The 16,784-nt window shown below is 35.0% G+C and overlaps 2 long non-coding RNA genes across 2 annotated transcripts; both read left to right on the forward strand.

Moving 5' to 3' along the window:
* Positions 1-8,922: 8,922 nt before the first annotated feature.
* Positions 8,923-11,302, forward strand: LOC147564026 (uncharacterized). Its single transcript, XR_015225881.1, has 4 exons — positions 8,923-9,073; positions 9,157-9,215; positions 9,895-9,960; positions 11,030-11,302. It is a non-coding gene; the product is annotated as an uncharacterized LOC147564026 (long non-coding RNA).
* Positions 11,303-12,141: 839 nt separating this feature from the next.
* Positions 12,142-16,351, forward strand: LOC147564027 (uncharacterized). The gene is made up of 10 exons (XR_015225882.1): positions 12,142-12,299; positions 12,367-12,419; positions 12,821-13,090; positions 13,254-13,365; positions 13,464-13,514; positions 14,336-14,421; positions 14,695-14,787; positions 14,867-15,013; positions 15,604-15,627; positions 16,222-16,351. It is a non-coding gene; the product is annotated as an uncharacterized LOC147564027 (long non-coding RNA).
* Positions 16,352-16,784: the final 433 nt, after the last annotated feature.

Below are 16,784 nucleotides of genomic sequence, written 5' to 3' on the forward strand. Positions count from 1 at the left end.
TTTAGTCTCGAATCATCCAATCAAAAATCATGGGTAAGTGTATTTCGGTACCCTCATGCTAATAAGGTGTCTCCATTTTTCCAACATGTCTCCTTTTCTTTCTCTTTTATTTTTGTCTCTCTCTCTCTTCTCTTCTCTCGGAGAAATTTCATAATAGATAAAGCTACGTAGAGATTAGACATGAGATAGAGCATAGAAGGAGACCTAAACTGAAGAGGAATAAATTTCCTTCTATGTTATTCTTTTTCCTGCTCCCTTCTTACCCTCACCGGATTTGCAACATGGTTCTCTGAAAAAAAAAACACAATAAAGTAGTTATCTTCATGAGACTCTATTTAAGATGGTTTCTTAAGGCCACTATGAACAGAAGAGGTTGATTTTTATGTTCCGATTAAAAGAAAAAAGAGAATGAAATAAATAAAGGAAGAGATTGGATTTAGAAAGGGAAGATTAAAAAAATAGACAAGTTGTAAGAAGAGATAGAAAATGGAAACAAGACCAAGGGCAAAGTTCAAAGAATAACCTAAGAAGTGACTCCTTTATAGCTGAATTGTCCCGTCGGGCTTACGCCAGTCGGGTTAAAAAACCTTCGTAGCACAAGCATAACGAGTTTAAACATTCATTTAGGGTGCATGTAACACGATGTCTACGTAAATCGTCGTCTAACGTCACCCAGACCGAGCCCAAACCTAGACGTGCTAGCCCTATACGACGAAACACAGACACTACAGTGCTAGCACGTCTGTATTGATATAATTTTGGTTTTTGTGGATTGTCATAAGTACATAACAATTATTAATATAACCAACTTGATCTGTCATCACACTTGGAATATAGGAACCAGAGTGAAATTAAAGATCTACCTAGACGATGTCTACGTAACAATTATTAATATCGGAGATTTTAAATGTGTTAGAGCAATCCCGTCGGGCTTAAGCCAGTCGTGGTCGAAAATTTTCAAAGTACAAGCACGGTTGTTTCAAGCATTCCCTCGGATGCACGTACTTTGAAAATTTTCGACCACGACTGGCGTAAACCCGACGGGATTGACCGCGTGAGCAGGACGCGGGAGATACCTAGTCTAAGATTAATCAATTGTTTAAGATATGATTATGTAAAATTCTCTTTTTACTCAACCAAAACACCCATAACTTTTTTATGTTAGCCACAATAATTATAGATTAATGTAAGTCGTAATTTGTTCATGAAAATATAAGAAAATATAAATTAAAAAGACAGAATGGTTACAAACAAATTAAAACCTAAATCCTTATATTTTGAGATTTTCAGAAATTAAAACCTAAAAAGTTAGTAATGGGAATAAAATAAGGGAGATTTTAAAAGGCCTCCCCGTTTTTGTTAAAAGGCCTCCCCATGGTTTTGTTGACTTAGTAAAAAACCTTTGACTTAGCTTGGTTAAAGGGCCCCCTCTTTGAATGGGTGAAAAAAACCCCCTTTAAAGGTGTATTTCACCCACATCATTTGACCACGCCACATCATCATCTTCTCCGGCAGGGTCGCCGGCCGGCCAAACTTCCGGCCGGCGACCTTCAAATATATATTTTTTTTTTATTCTCTCTTCTCTCTCTCTAAAAACAAAATTTTTTTTTTTGTTTTTAGAGAGAGAGAGAATAAAAAAAAAAAAATTTTTGAAGGTCGCCGGCCGGAAGTTTGGCCGGCCGCGGAGAAGATGATGATGTGGCGTGGTCAACATGACCGGTCTTGGGTTAAGTTTGACCTAACGGCGTTAACTTTGCCGTTAGGTCAAATATTGATGAAGGAGGTGCTCTTTTGTAGAGAGGGCCCTATAACCAAATGGGTTATAATGAGGGGCGCTTTTAGCGGGGGGGCCTTTTAAAATTTCCCATAAAATAATTACGTGTAAAATAAACATCGAATTTAACATTACTATGGAAAACGACACACAACGAAAAAATATGAAGATGATTTTTTCTCTCTTTCTTGAATAAATTTGTCGCCGAAGATACCTAGTCTAAGATTAATCAATTGTTTACGATATGGTTATGTAAAATTCTCTTTTTACTCAACTAAAACACCCATAATTTTTTATGTTAGCCACAATAATTTTAATAACTGTAACTCCTAATTTGTACATAATAACATAAGAAAATGTAAATTAAAAAAGACATTTTTACTGTAAAAACAAATTAAAATCTAAATCTTTATATTTTGAGGTTTACAGAAATTAAAACCTAAAAAATTAGTAATGGAAGTAAAATAATTATTTAAATGTATTATAAACATTGAGTTAAGGATACTATGGAAAACGACACACAACGAAAAATATGGAGATGGTTTTTTCTCTCTTTCTTGAATAAAAATCGGTACATAATTTCAGATAACCGATACTCGCTTGACCCCACATGATGTGAAAATAGAGATATTGGAACATACATGTGTAGATGTATGCTCGACACGGGATGCCAAACCATTATCAATCTTGACGGCGTTAGCCAAGAGGGATCTACCGCGCCCGTAGGGCGCGGTGGGAACCTAGTTAGTTATACACTGGTGTCGTCAGATTGATTTTGTTTGTGTTAATCTGGACAGTTCGACGGGGTTTCACTTTTTTTACTTTCTAAATGCTAGGGGGAAGCTTTTTAGGTTTGTCTAAAATTTGAAAGATCGAAGAAAAACTGAAAAAAAAAAAAAAAAAACTAAAGGGAGAAAGAAAAAAAGTATTAAACCATCAAACTTCATATTATTATTAAGCTCTTCAACATATAAGAGAAACAAATACATTATTCTCATAAAAGGAAAAATACATTAAGCTCATAAAAGAATAAGCAACTACTCTTCTCAATATTTCTCCAAGTGCGCGCATTAACATACTAAATTTGTATCTAAGAAGTATTTTGTCAAACAACTTGTGCACCATCATAACTTAATACCTCCAAATCTGCAAATCTCATACAAATGGAGGCGAAGATGATCGTCCAGAGAATCAAAACACGGAATAAAAAATGAAAGTCATTATCGAGTTAATGACATTTCTCTTTCCTGAGTGTCATTTCTTCGAACACCTTGAACTCGGAAAATGTCATTAGACTCGAAAAATTAAAGAATACACCAAAACTGAAAGTGAGAGAAAGAGGAAACACACCAACTTGAGTGCCATTTCTTCGAACAGCTTCACAGGAAGAGCATGGATGGCCTTATATACGAATTGAGTTAACGAACCCTTCTGAATAAAACGAAAATAAGAAGATTAATTAGATATAAAATTTGAGTGTACACATTTCTTCAAACACTTCTATAGCAAGACTGCATTACGTCCTTATATCTGAATAAAATTAGTAGGAAACAAAATTAGTACAAAAAAAAGTAAAAATATAATGAAACAGTAAAAAAGTACTATAAAGATTAAACTCAGTAAATCAATGAAAACTTCAACCTATAAATAAAACAAATAAACAGATGGATTATAAGAACTATAAAGATTAAATAACAAACGAAAACAGATGGATTAGAAAAATCATAAAGATTAAACCGTGAATGATTAAAATCTACTATTGGAACTACAATATAACAATTCTTTGAAGAAAGAGAAGAGATTAGGAGATGGTTAGTCAACAATAAAACTACATAAAATCAGAAAAATGGAAGAAGAAGCAGATTGGAACTACATAAAATCAGAAAAATGGAAGATGAAGTAGTTGCTATTTTTTTGGATTTGTTGGCCTGCTGTAGAGTTAGAAAGAGTCTCTGCATAGAGAGAGATGAAATTTTAAAGATGAGACTGAAACTGAATGTGGAATCCACATTGAGAGAGGGAATGTAACTACTTAAATTAGTTTGGATTAATTCAAGGAATTTATAATTTATTGCTGTAGAATATAAGGTAGTTTTAGAATTATTAGTAGTTTTAGATATAAGGTAGTTATCGAGAGGTGGGAGAAAATCGAGGAACTTAATTTGGGTAGTTTTGACACTATTACCCTTCTCTTTTGTTGCTCTAAGTCTTGTCATTTTAACATACTAGGTTCCCACCGCGCCCTACGGGCGCGGTAGATCCCTCTTGGCTAACGCCGTCGAGACAGACAGACAGATTACATGGTCCAATTTTTTTCGTGGCGAGCATACATCTACGTGTACACGTTCCAATATGTCTATTTTCACACCTTTTGGCGACATGTGAATACCTGTGATCTGAAATCAGTACACGATTTCATACGAAATCGGTACATAATTTCAGATAACTGATACCCACTTGACCTCATATGATGTGAAAATGGACATATTGGAACGTGTACACGTAGATGTATGCTCGCCATGAAAAAAATCGGACCATGTAATCTGTCTGTCTGTCTCGACGGCGTTAGCCAAGAGGGATCTACCGCGCCCGTAGGGCGCGGTGGGAACCTAGTTTGATATAAATAACAACTTCGTTTCTGCAAAAAAAAAAGACGTAACTTGGATTGTCAAACAACTTTAAAAATTCGTTTCTGCAGTAATTTTTGCTATCTCTAAACAATAACCTAGAAAAAATCACAATACAATGAGATTCAACATTAGAGATTAAAAAAATAAAAAATACATTATGGAATCAGCGAGACCAAAAAGAATCAAAGTTATACAAACTTGCATTGTTTACAAATTCTTAAATGATAAAGTCACATCAAATATAGAGATCACACACAAAAAGAGAATCAATGGAAGAAAAAAACATCCAAAAATTATTAATGTGGAGGCCCTTTATGTCCAGTCCTTCAACCTTGATAACAGGATTTACGAATGCAGGTGGGTTGTTGTTCTTCTTCATTGCACAGAGAAAACACTGCCTACAAATAAAAAGCAGACAATGAAAATTAGAACATAAATGAATATCATTGTCAATTATATACAGTGAAGAAGACAACGAAAATGGAAGAGTAAGAAGTTAAGAAAATAAAGATAAAAAAAATTATTTATTTATTTATTGACATCAATACCCTTCACTTTTGAGTCCATTTACATAAAAAGATTTTATATCATCATGTGTTTCCAACCAAATCTCTAAAATAAAAGGGAGAAATTATGTGAGGAGGAGATTATTCAAATTTAAAATTACATTTAAAAGATAAAAATATAAAAACAATAAAAAAGAAATTGACAAATTGTAATTGTAAAATTTCTAATGGAGAGTAAACTTGCTAAAATTTATTTTGTTGATGTTTCTTCCTTTGACATTGTAATCCCTGTAAAAAGTAAATAAAAATCTATCAGCAAAATAAACAGTAATAATGTGGCAGCATTGAAGACAAATGAATTAAATTTAGAAAGATTTGAATGAACCTACCACTCAAACTACTTTAAAGAAAGAGAAAATCAAGAGATATTTAAAGGAGTGAAATAATTTAAAGAAGTTTCAATGTGATTCAAAATGTTGGAGAAATTAAGAGAGATGTCTAAAAGCAAAAATATTAGAGAAATTTGTTTCTTCATATCAATATGCTACTGTTCATTACTTTAAAGCCTCCTGCACACTACAAAGCAAGCAAAATTAGCCCCGAACTATATAATATGCGGAACTTGAAATCAGAAAATGGAACTTGAAATCAGAAAACTTAGAAGCAGAAAAGGTAGAGAAGTTGCCATTAAGAACACATTGAATTTGCAACAGAACGTAAAAAAACGAAAATAATATGAGTAACAAAATTTCAAACTGTAGAAAAAATACCTAACCTAGATGTGGAAACTAGGGTTTCCTAGGGTTTCCTGGTAAGAGAATAAAGAGGAGATTAGGGCAACACTTGAGTTTATATTTGGTCAACATGAATTGGTCATATGTCAACAGGTATTGACCAAGCTCAGTCAACAGGACCGGCCCAAAGTGACTTCTCCAAGACTTGTCTAAAGGCAGCTTCTATTCCTGTCTAAAGGCCACCATCACCTGAAATAGAAACAAGAAAGATTGTTAACAAACTTTATTGTTTCAATTCAGTTTTCTGTTATTAGTTTTTGTTAGTTGTATAACTGTTTTTTTCACCCTTTCTTCTCTAATCCTTTTCTATATAAAGAGAATTGTAAAGACAAGACAATTATTGAATAAAATAGAGTTGAGAGCTTCTTTTTACATGGTATCAGTTAGTTTTTAAAGATCCATAGCTAGGTTTTCTGCTCATCAACTCAAGAACAATCAGTCCACAATCTCGCAAAACAAACAACAAAGATCAAAATTCAGTTAAAATGGATCAATACTCAAAGATTATATCAAGTTTATACAACAAAGATCAAAATTAGATAATAAAGATCAAATTCAAGCTACAAACTAAGTGATTGGAATCACTTACTCCTTTTTCAGACTCATCTTCCAGCTTTCTCCTGGTTCTTTGATCATCTCTTCATTTTCTTATCATGGCAGCTACTATTCAAGGTAATCTTCCACCTATATCTTCTGTAACTAGCTTTATCACAGAAAAGCTAGATGATAGTAACTTTTTAATGTGGAAAGACCAAGTTGAAACATTACTTGGAACATATGAATTGATAGGGTTTGTTAATGGTACCATAGAAGAACCCCCACAGCTTAAGATCATTCATGGTGTAGAACAAGTAAACCCAGATTTTTTAATTTTGAGAACAAAAGAAAGTTTTGTAAGATCATACATCAAAAGCACTTTGTCAAAATCTGTATACTTTGACACTTATGGATTAAAGACTGCAAAAGAGATATGGGATTACTTAGATCTTACCAATAATGAGGGTCTAGAATAAAAAAAAAGATCAACTTAGAAGGAAAATACAGAATATTAAGAAGGGTAATGCTTCTATTTCTGAATATCTTAGAGAATTAAAACTTCTTGCTGATTCTCTAACAGCAGTTCATGATAAAATCAGTGAGTCTGAACTTGTAAGGATAGCATTACATGGGTTAAGTTCTGAATATGATCAGTTTATCATAGCTATTAGGGCAAATAATGAGCAACTAACATTAGCCCATTTAAAGTCAAGGTTGATTCAACATGAGCAGTGGCTAATTCAAAAAGAAACTGACCAAGAAGCTTACTATGTTAAGAGATATAATTCAAGACAACCCACAAGACAGCAAAATAAACCTTCTCCATCTTATTATAAAAATCAAGCTTATGCTAAAAGAGAGGGTTCTCCTCCTAAGGGAAATTCTTCCATGAATAATCAATTAAAAGGTCAAAAGGCTGAGGATTTTGATTTCTCCTCAGTCCCTTGTGGTCTCTGTAAAAGATGGGGACATACACCAAATGTGTGCTATTTCAGGTATAAGCCAAACAGAAACTACCCAAGTTATCATACTGAAGCATACAATCCTCAAGAAGATATAGTTGAATGCAATAATGATGAAAATGCAGAAATGAAATCTTATCCTTATGAAGAAGAGGGTATGCTGGAGTGTAATAATGCTGTTATCACACATTATAGCAGTGATGGTGATGATTTTCAGGAATGCTATACAGCTATTATGACAACAGATTTACATGATGAAATATTTTATGATTGTGAAACACATGATGAAGAATGCTATGTTTCTACAGACTCCTCAATCAAGGATAAATCTTGGTTGGCTGACACAGGAGCCAGCAGTCATATGACTCATAGTGAAGATAATCTTACTCTTATTCATCCCTATACTGGGTCAGATGCAGTTATGGTGGGCAGTGGCAAATTTTTGCCTATCTCTAGCACTGGTATGTCAAAATTGTCTACTTCTACTCATGATTTTGACCTAAATAAGGTTTTATGTGTTCCTCACCTAAAAAGAAATCTGTTGTCTATATCAAAGTTTACCAAAGACAATTCCTGCTCAGTTGAGTTTCTACCATGGGGCTATACTATTAAAGATATTCACTCTAAACAAATTCTAGCAGAGGGACCAGTCAAAAACAATTTATATCCAATAGAAGTTCACAATGTGGTGTTACAACATAGAGTAAGTTCAGCCCTTTTATCTCAGACAGCATCACAGTATCATATATGGCATGCTAGATTAGGACATGCTCACAGTGGTGTTATAAAACAACTTCAAGAAGAACACAAAATTGAGTTATCTACTAAAATTGATAAGACTTTTTGTAAGTCTTGTGAACTAGGTAAAAGCAAGTGTTTGCCTTTTGAAAATTCTTCTACCACTACAAATACACCATTATATTTGGTCCATTGTGATATTTGGGGACCAGCCCCTGTTAACACTCCAAATGGTGCAAGATATTATATACTTTTTCTTGATGACTTCAGCAAATATAGTTGGATTTATGCAATGAAACTCAGGTCTGACAGCATAAAATGCTTCAGTCACTTCAAAGCCACAAATGAAAACCTTCTCAAGGAAAAGATTGTATATTTCCAGTCAGATGGGGCACCAGAACTCAAGAATGGTGAATTCAGAAAATTCTTGGACAAATGTGGTATTCTTTTCAGGTGTTCATGTCCTTATACTCCACAACAAAATGGAAAGGCTGAGAGGAAACATAGACATATCACAGAACTAGGTAATACTCTCTCCTTTCATTGCTCTTTACCAAAGCAATTATGGTTTGATGCCTTTTCTACTGCAGTCTATATCATAAATAGACTTCCCACAAAAACTCTACAAGGCAATACTCCATATGAGACACTTTTTCATCATTCTCCTAAGTATTCATCTCTGAAAATATTTGGATGTGCCTGTTATCCACATCTAGGAGAACTTAGAAAGGACAAACTTAGTCCAAAAAGTGTTCAATGTGTGTTTCTAGGTTATAGCAATGAACACAAGGGTTATAGATGTAACATCCCGTGTTTTAAAAGGTTGGTTTAGGGACTATGTGACATTTAGGTCAAGTCAAAAGAGGGACCAAATCAGCAAAGCGGACAATTTAGGGGGTATTTTGCAATCAGGACAAAAACAGGGACCTAACTGTAAATCCGTGGGAATGGATAAGAGAAGAAAAATCAGACTTTTTATCCCTCTTTTGCTCGACAGAAATTGAGGGTTAGGGTTTGGGTGAAAGAAAATTCGATTTCTATGGAGATTTCAAGTTGATTTCAAGGGGAAATCTGATTTTTTGTTGAATTCAACTTCAATGAGTTGATTCAAGCTAGGGTTTGTGGAATTTTGGTAAGTAAGATCCTATTTCTCTCTCTAGACAGAATTTTAGCTTTGTTTGATTTTAATGGAGTCTTGTTGCTTCGAATTTGTAGAAGTTTGTGAAGGATTGATCAAGGAAAAGCTATCCTAACTAGAATTCAATCGAATCAAGGTAAGAAATCAACCAATTCGATGATTTAATGTCAAAATTCTTAATTCTAGGGTTTAAGGTTTATGAAAATTGGGGATTTTGATGATTCATGTTGTTTTAGGGTTTATCTAGTTGAGAATTATACAATTTTGATATAAAAGAAACTTTAGAGAGATTATGTGATATAGGTTATCGATCGAACGACAACTCGAGGGACTGAATTAAACCTACTGTCCGAGCCAATCTGGGATTGATATGTTGCTCGTACGTACTTTCATAAAACACGAAAGTCGTAGCTTAGGTTGTTAGCTTTCCGAAAAGGTATGGTACAAGTCATTTCGATATCGGACGAAAGAATTATGACTGTTTTACCAAACAGTGCGCAGTTAGGAAAAATTCTGCTTTGTTGTTTGTATTTTTGCAAACTTCAAAGGCGATTCACTTGGATTTTGGGTAATACATTTAATGACTAAATGTTAAGGTTATAAGTCAGTTCAAACAGTGATTGATCGACCCCGATTGGGCATGGTTATGAAGTTAGAAGATGAATCGATATTCGGTTATAGTTGAAGTCTTCGTGAGTTAGCGGTTTTGCTATTGTTTTAAAGATTTCATCGTTTTCTTTTAATTATTGTTTTTGTCGTATGAAGGTTCTTATCGAAGAACCTAATGTTTATCTCTTTTATTTATGGATTGGTAGAGGGGGGAGCCGGAGCTTATCGTTGACGATGATGCTACGGTTTCGGCGGAGCAGAAGTACCGCCAGGTAGGGGTTCTGAATCCATTTCTTAGCATGGTTTTATAGATAATGAAATATTTTAGGTTCTACAGTTATATATGCATCATTATAACTAGATTGAGGGAGCATGAAACTCGATATTTAAGTGATGAATTGAAATATGCTTGAATTGTTTTGATGCGATGTGAGAAATGTTTTTCGAACTGTTTGCGAACTACTTGGGATTTTCTTGTATGTACCCGACTGCGGATTATGTCAACCTACGGGCATGTAGCCATTGAGGGTAGGATGACATGTGAACACGGGTGTGAACCGTGTGAGACCTGTGAGGTGGGCGACACTAGTCATGAGACCTGTGGGAGTAGAGTGCTTCACTTGCTGGCCATTGGTGCTCGTGCCTCTAGCTCGAGGCTCAGGGCCGTACACCCTGACCGCTCGTTGGGGAGGCGACATTGATTGGGATCCCTCTGCTTTGTGTGTGATGTGGCTATTGGTTGTTCCACTTCCGTGTTTGATAAGATAATGAATAGAATGAGAATATGGATTTTGATAAATGAATGAAACTGATTTTAAAAGATTGCATTAGATGCATGACAGGGTACCGAAGAGAATGAGGTTCAGGTCCTTCCATGGGTATTGGGTGACGGCTCTCTTATTCGAACTCGGTGATCAAAAACTTATTTAGATACTTAAGGTATATATGTATCATGAGGTAAACTCTTCAATGATTGCGGAGTCCCTTAGTGGGAGAGGGACTTACCGGCTAGGGGTAAGTCTCTTTCTCGAGGAGACGTAGTGCATTAGCTAGTGCCATAAATGGGCTGGTACTATCTAACGCACTCTAGGTTCTCCTGAGGAACTCTCCTCCTATTGGGAGCGCACCATGGGTGGGCAGCTAATCACTGCTATTGCTTGTTAGATTAAGGAAAACGGTTTTGTATATAGTATATATGGTAATTGGTTTGATAACTCGTTTTGTCACGATGTTTACAACTTAGTAAATGAACTTTTGAAAACGTGATGGGTTTTGGATGGGTTTTGGATTGGTCTTCTACCAGAATAACTCGTGTCGGTGAGTATTCTGACCCCCTACCAGTTGTTAGTGTGCAGGTGCTTTGTCGTAGCCTCGAGGCGGAGTTGTATTCCAGCCGGTGATCTTGTCTGACGAGGCTAGAGATGTTGCGTCGTTTTCTTTGGTTTTGTTTATTGGCTTTCCGTTATTTTAAAGTTATGTATTTATTGCAGGAACAAACTCTAATATGTATATACGTAAAACTTAGAGTTGTTTATAAGTTGTATCGGTGTGTAAGAGGCTTTTATAGTTCTTTTTGTGGTTCGGGTTTCGACCCGAAACTGAGTTGAGTTTGTTAGCTTCCGCTTTATAGTTTATGCTTGTATATGCAAGTGTATGGTTTGCATGACAGGTTTTACAGGTGCGACCGGTTCGATTTACAGAGGAGACTCTGCCGGATTTTTGTCTCGTCTGTGAATTGCCGGGGCGTGGTCGTGTCTATTTTGGGACACGGGGCGTCACAATAGATGCTATGACCCTTTAACAAAAAGACTTTATATGTCTAGACATGTTACCTTTGAAGAAGACAATTTTCCTTATGTCAACCTCAACAACAATATGTCTAGTGGTGATCAGATAATAAAGCCACACATTTCATTACCACTGCCTCCTATTGATAAACCTTTACCTAGGGCTACTGAATTAGGGACACCTAATATATCTATTAGTTCACCAGCTAATTCAGTCTCTAGATGTCTGGCTTCACATGATGAGGGCATTACTAGTACATCAACTAGCACACCAGCAGCATCAATAGTACCATTACACTCTACACAGCCTAATCAGGTTACAACAAGAGGCAGGAATGGAATTATCAAAAGTAAACAGCTACCTACTGATTTTGTGGCTCATTATACATCCCCTCACACATTAGATGTTGCTTATTTGTCTATTTTACAATTACCCTCTGAACCATCTATATAATAAGGGAGGAGGGTATCTTTTTCCCTCCTCCCAATGGTTGAGATTTAATCTAAGCAACTTATAAAGAGTGGCTGCGATTTAATTTCTAGAAATTGGATGGTATTGATTGGGTTTACAAATGATCCAAGGGTTTAGATTATAAAGGAAATTGAAAACAGCATATTTCAAAGATGCCCTATTTTGAAGGACCTTTCCCGCTCATTCTCATTACTGACTCACGAGTCACGCCACTTCTCCAGTTCTTCTCCCGCTCTCTACCTCTCTGTCCCTCTCTCTCTCTCTCTCTCTCTCTTTCTCAAACGTGATGAATACCCAGTAAAAGAAGAAAGAAAGTGAAGCTCCCTCTTCAAACCCGTCTTTCTCTCTCTCTGTTCTTTAACTATTTAGGGGTTTGAGGAATACTAAAGCCAAGGAGAATAATGTCTTGCTTATGTAAGTGTTCTTCAAATATATAGATTTTGTGAAGTTGTTACTGCTTGATCTTGCTTATGTAAGTGTTCTTTAACTATTTAGGTTGTTTTTTAACAAATCTCATGTTCATAACACAATTAGGGTTTCCTGACTGATAAATTATCATTTGTAGTTACTTTAGGGTTTTGATGTTGAATTTTGTTTCTATCTATGCATTTTATGATGATTAGCAAATTTCTATATGTATTTGGATTATCTCAAGTGGCTAGGTTATTTTATCATAGCTAATCTACTGACTTTTATGGTTGAATTTTTGTGGATTTGTAGTTTTATACTGATGAAACTTCTAAGTATGAAATACCATCTTTTTATATTGATTGTTTCATTTCAGCTTTCAGAATTCCTAACTTTCTTTATGCCTCGAAAAACTATAGAATCAGAATTGACAGCACTGTATCCATTTGGTGGTGAACTTTGCAGTTGGGATCGCCCGAGCAACCCAAGTAATTCATGGACCAGATCAGGGACAAACCGAGCCGATCCCCCCGAGTCAAAGACATCCCATTTATGATAGTAATGTTGAGAAACGGATGCTTAGAGAGTGAAATAACACCTCTTTCTTTTCAATTTCAGAACTGAAAAGTGATGCTTTCACAACACATTGTATGGCGACGAGAATACCAGTAAACCCTAACCATCTGGAGAGAAGTAGATATGTGTAAACCCTAACCGCCGGGAGAGAAACTCAAGGTAATTGGACCAAATTCAACACCTCTTTCTTTATGCCGTCTACATTTTTTCCTTATATGGATAAGAGTTGGGACACAAATATTCAAAGGTTTAAGCTTATTTGTTTGCAAGGCGTATGTTCACTAATTTTCTCTTTTTGTCTATCTCGATCATCTTCTTTTAGGTCATGTCACATGTATTTTTTACCTCTTCTTTTATTAAAAGAGATGACCAAAAGAATGAACACTTATCGGTCGACTTCAGCTTATGGCCGATTTAGATGTTGATTTGACCAGGTAAAGTTATGGCATCTCAATTAATTTAGGCTCCATTCTTAGTGTTTTTTTTTGTTTTGTGTTCCACTTTTACAGCTTTTGGTCGTTTAATGTTGAAGGTGTTTTTTACTTGACATCAGAGAGCACCGTCGATATCTCGCAGTACTCAAGTAAGTTTGTTCAATCTATTGTTATTCTTAGCTGATTTTTCATCATTTTCTCCTTGCTCTGTAGGATTATTTGAACTCCATACGTATATTTCATTATTGACGACATGTTCTTTTTTCTACAACTTAAAGACTTTCATTTGGGAGTTTGGTTAGGTTTCACTTCATCTTTTTATTTTGCTCTTTTACTCCACGAAGACATGTATGATTGCAACGTATACTCATCCGTGCTGATAGTTGGTCAACTATTGCTTTTCTGTTTGGTTCTTCTCAAAGCGTACTATGTAATTGTTTGATCCTGGATAATGGTTATGGGGAAAATATTTTCCTTTATCTTTTAAGATTATGTAGTCGTAGCAACACAATCTTATTAGGTTAATAGTGAGATGGGCTTGAGTTTGTATTATATGTTCGACGTTTATGGTTTTGGTAAACATATATGTAGCTGTTATATAAATTCTTAAGGAGTATTTGGAATTTTTATATTGAAATTTGAAACTTCATTACTGGTTGGTATAATCATGGGTGATTATTATAGAATTTAATCGCTCTTTAGATCGACCATTGGTTAGTTCGGTTCTTGCTGTTAATCTTTTCTCTAACACACTTTCGTGGTAAACGTGGTCTACTCCACATTTCTTCTTACTATATGTTAATGTCACTAACGGTTAATAACAATAAAAATAACAAGTCTTCGTAGCAGTTTTAACTACAATAAATATAAGCCCATGTAACACCTTTCCATGCTAAGATCTTTCGTGATGATGGTATTACATTGACAATGTAGGATCTTATATATTACTAATTTCTTTAACGATATTCAGGTACCGTAAATGTGACACTTGGATGAAGAGATTGTTCTAAAGAAGACCCATACGACTTCTGCATTGTTCAATGACTACTTCTATTTGTAAGTGTTTCGTATCAGAATTATGTCGTTGAGGTGGGTGAACAGTGATTAACATGACTAATGAATACCAAAAACAGTTGCTTGATTGTAATTAATGCTCATTCAAATAGTGTGCTCGACCTTATTGGCGTGGATTTGGATATAGGTTGGTTCATTAGGTCTATTTTGATTTTTGTTGTGTTGTTGATTTTAAGATTTGTGATGATGAATTAGGCAGAACTTTATCTGAGACATATCATCTTTTATTTTCATTGATCAATGTTTTCTTTTTAGGGCTTTAAAATTAGTCGAATTTCAAGGTCATCTACTTTCTATCGAACATGTGAGCTTTAATCTCTCCCGAAATCTAAATCAAATTATTCCACTGTAAGCACTTTACTTTAGCTTTATTTCGGCTCTTCTGCATCTGAAAGTTTATTTGATCTTTTAATTCTTTGTAACGCAGGTTCTCCTTCACTCCCTTTTTCTCTCCTTTAAAATTGCAGGTTCTCTCCTTCAAAACTGCAACTTATCTCTCAGTCATGTTCTTTTTGCTACGCAGTCGATTTGTATCTAATACATGTTTCTCTCTCATAGTCATCTTCTCTCTCATGTAGGTTCTCTATTCCTCTCTCAAATTTGATTTGGTGTTAGTAAGACATGCCAGTCAATTTGTATCTTATACCTTAAGTCAGATTTGTATCACACAAAACCCACTTTCTTTGAACTCATTTTGGGTTATCTGATTCTGTGAGTAGGGTTTTTTTTGTTTAAAAATAAGGCTTTCTCTGAAATTGTAAATAGGATTTTCTCGATTTGTAGCTATGTACCGCAATAAGCCTACAACTGAAATCCTTTCAAGCTATGTACAACTCCAAATCAATTTTGGCTAAACTCATTTTGTGGTCTCTGGTATTGGAAATAGGGCTTTCGAGATTCATGGGTTGTTTGTTTTGGTTTTGTTTCATTTTAACACAGTTCATCTTTGCAGTTATTCTACCAACAATATCAAAATAACTTAGCTTCATTTTGTAGTAACAATACATTACCTTTTAGAATTATGAAGGGGGTGCATTAGTTTGTATCTGTTCTACTATATGAGAAAGATTTTAGTGCTTTTGTATAATTTTTGAGTTTAAGGTTAATTTTTTAGTTTTTATCTTGATCTAACTTTTATTTGTTTCATTTCTGACAAATTTGAAGGTTACTGCCCTCATATGAACAAAGGTATCGTCTTTCTTCTTTGTTTTCTTTTTGTTTTTTTGCTTTTGTATTTCATTTAGACTTTATATTTGATATCATAAGCACATAGTTTGCATTTCATTTGGTTTTTAGTGAAGTTTAGGGTTGCATTGTTTTAGCTATTGTGTTCGATCACTCGGTTTAGCATCCTCTCTGGCTGAGTTTAGAAATTTTTGGGGAAAGGTTAGCATTGTTGATTCTTTTAGCTGGATTTTTTTTAGATGATATTTTAAGTTTAACTTAGATGTTCTTTATGTTGATTTATCGAGTACATAAGAGAGTTGATTATCGGAAATCGATTACCACGAGCGCATGATTTTGAAGCACAAAACTCTCCTGAATCTTGAGGTCTTCCGATTTCAACAATTAGGAGATAATTCATGCAATTTGAATCATAAGGCTGCTCTCATAAGATTTTATAAATGATAGAGCAAATTTTAACCACTTCTTCAATTTTCATCCTATAACTCATGGGTCTGGCCGTATTCGAAGATAAAGTACCAGATGATTACTTCAAATATAGTGTGCAGGATATTTTGTGGTGGTCTTCTTAAAATTAATTACAAAATAAATATGCAGATTTATTCAAAGCGATAAATGATGAGGAATTCATCGATGTACCAAAGACCATTCGTGAGGGGAAAACTATACATACATTTCACTGTGGAGTTTCCTGAATCTTTGAATTCAGAGCAGTGCAAGGCCCTAGAGACTGTGTTCCTGCCAGGGCAGTTACTCAAATGACAGACACGAGTTGCCGAATGAAAGAAAACAACAATGCATGATGTGAACAACAAAGATAACTGATCCTTTTGTACCAAGCTCAGACTCAAACTCGAGCTCAATAGGCATACGAAGGGGATGAGTATATATATGGTGTTGAGGGTCTAATCTATACGCTGTAACAAGATTAATAAATTGGTTTTGACTATTTTTGACGTTTGTTTACTTAAATTGATTTTGGGTGTTAATTCATGTTTATCTTCGTAAATGTTTAAGGTTGTATGTTTAACTTTTTAATGCATTCAAAATATCTGACCGTGCCCCACGGGCACGGGTTACACCCTCGTCAAGTTATAAGGAAGCAGCTAAGCATACTGCATGGGTTCAAGCCATGAATGAGGAGTATCAAGCTCTCATTG

Source organism: Eschscholzia californica, unplaced genomic scaffold (genome assembly GCF_041429995.1).
Source record: "Eschscholzia californica isolate CP2 unplaced genomic scaffold, dmEscCali1.0.p SCAF_1, whole genome shotgun sequence".
Classification (NCBI taxonomy): domain Eukaryota; kingdom Viridiplantae; phylum Streptophyta; class Magnoliopsida; order Ranunculales; family Papaveraceae; genus Eschscholzia; species Eschscholzia californica.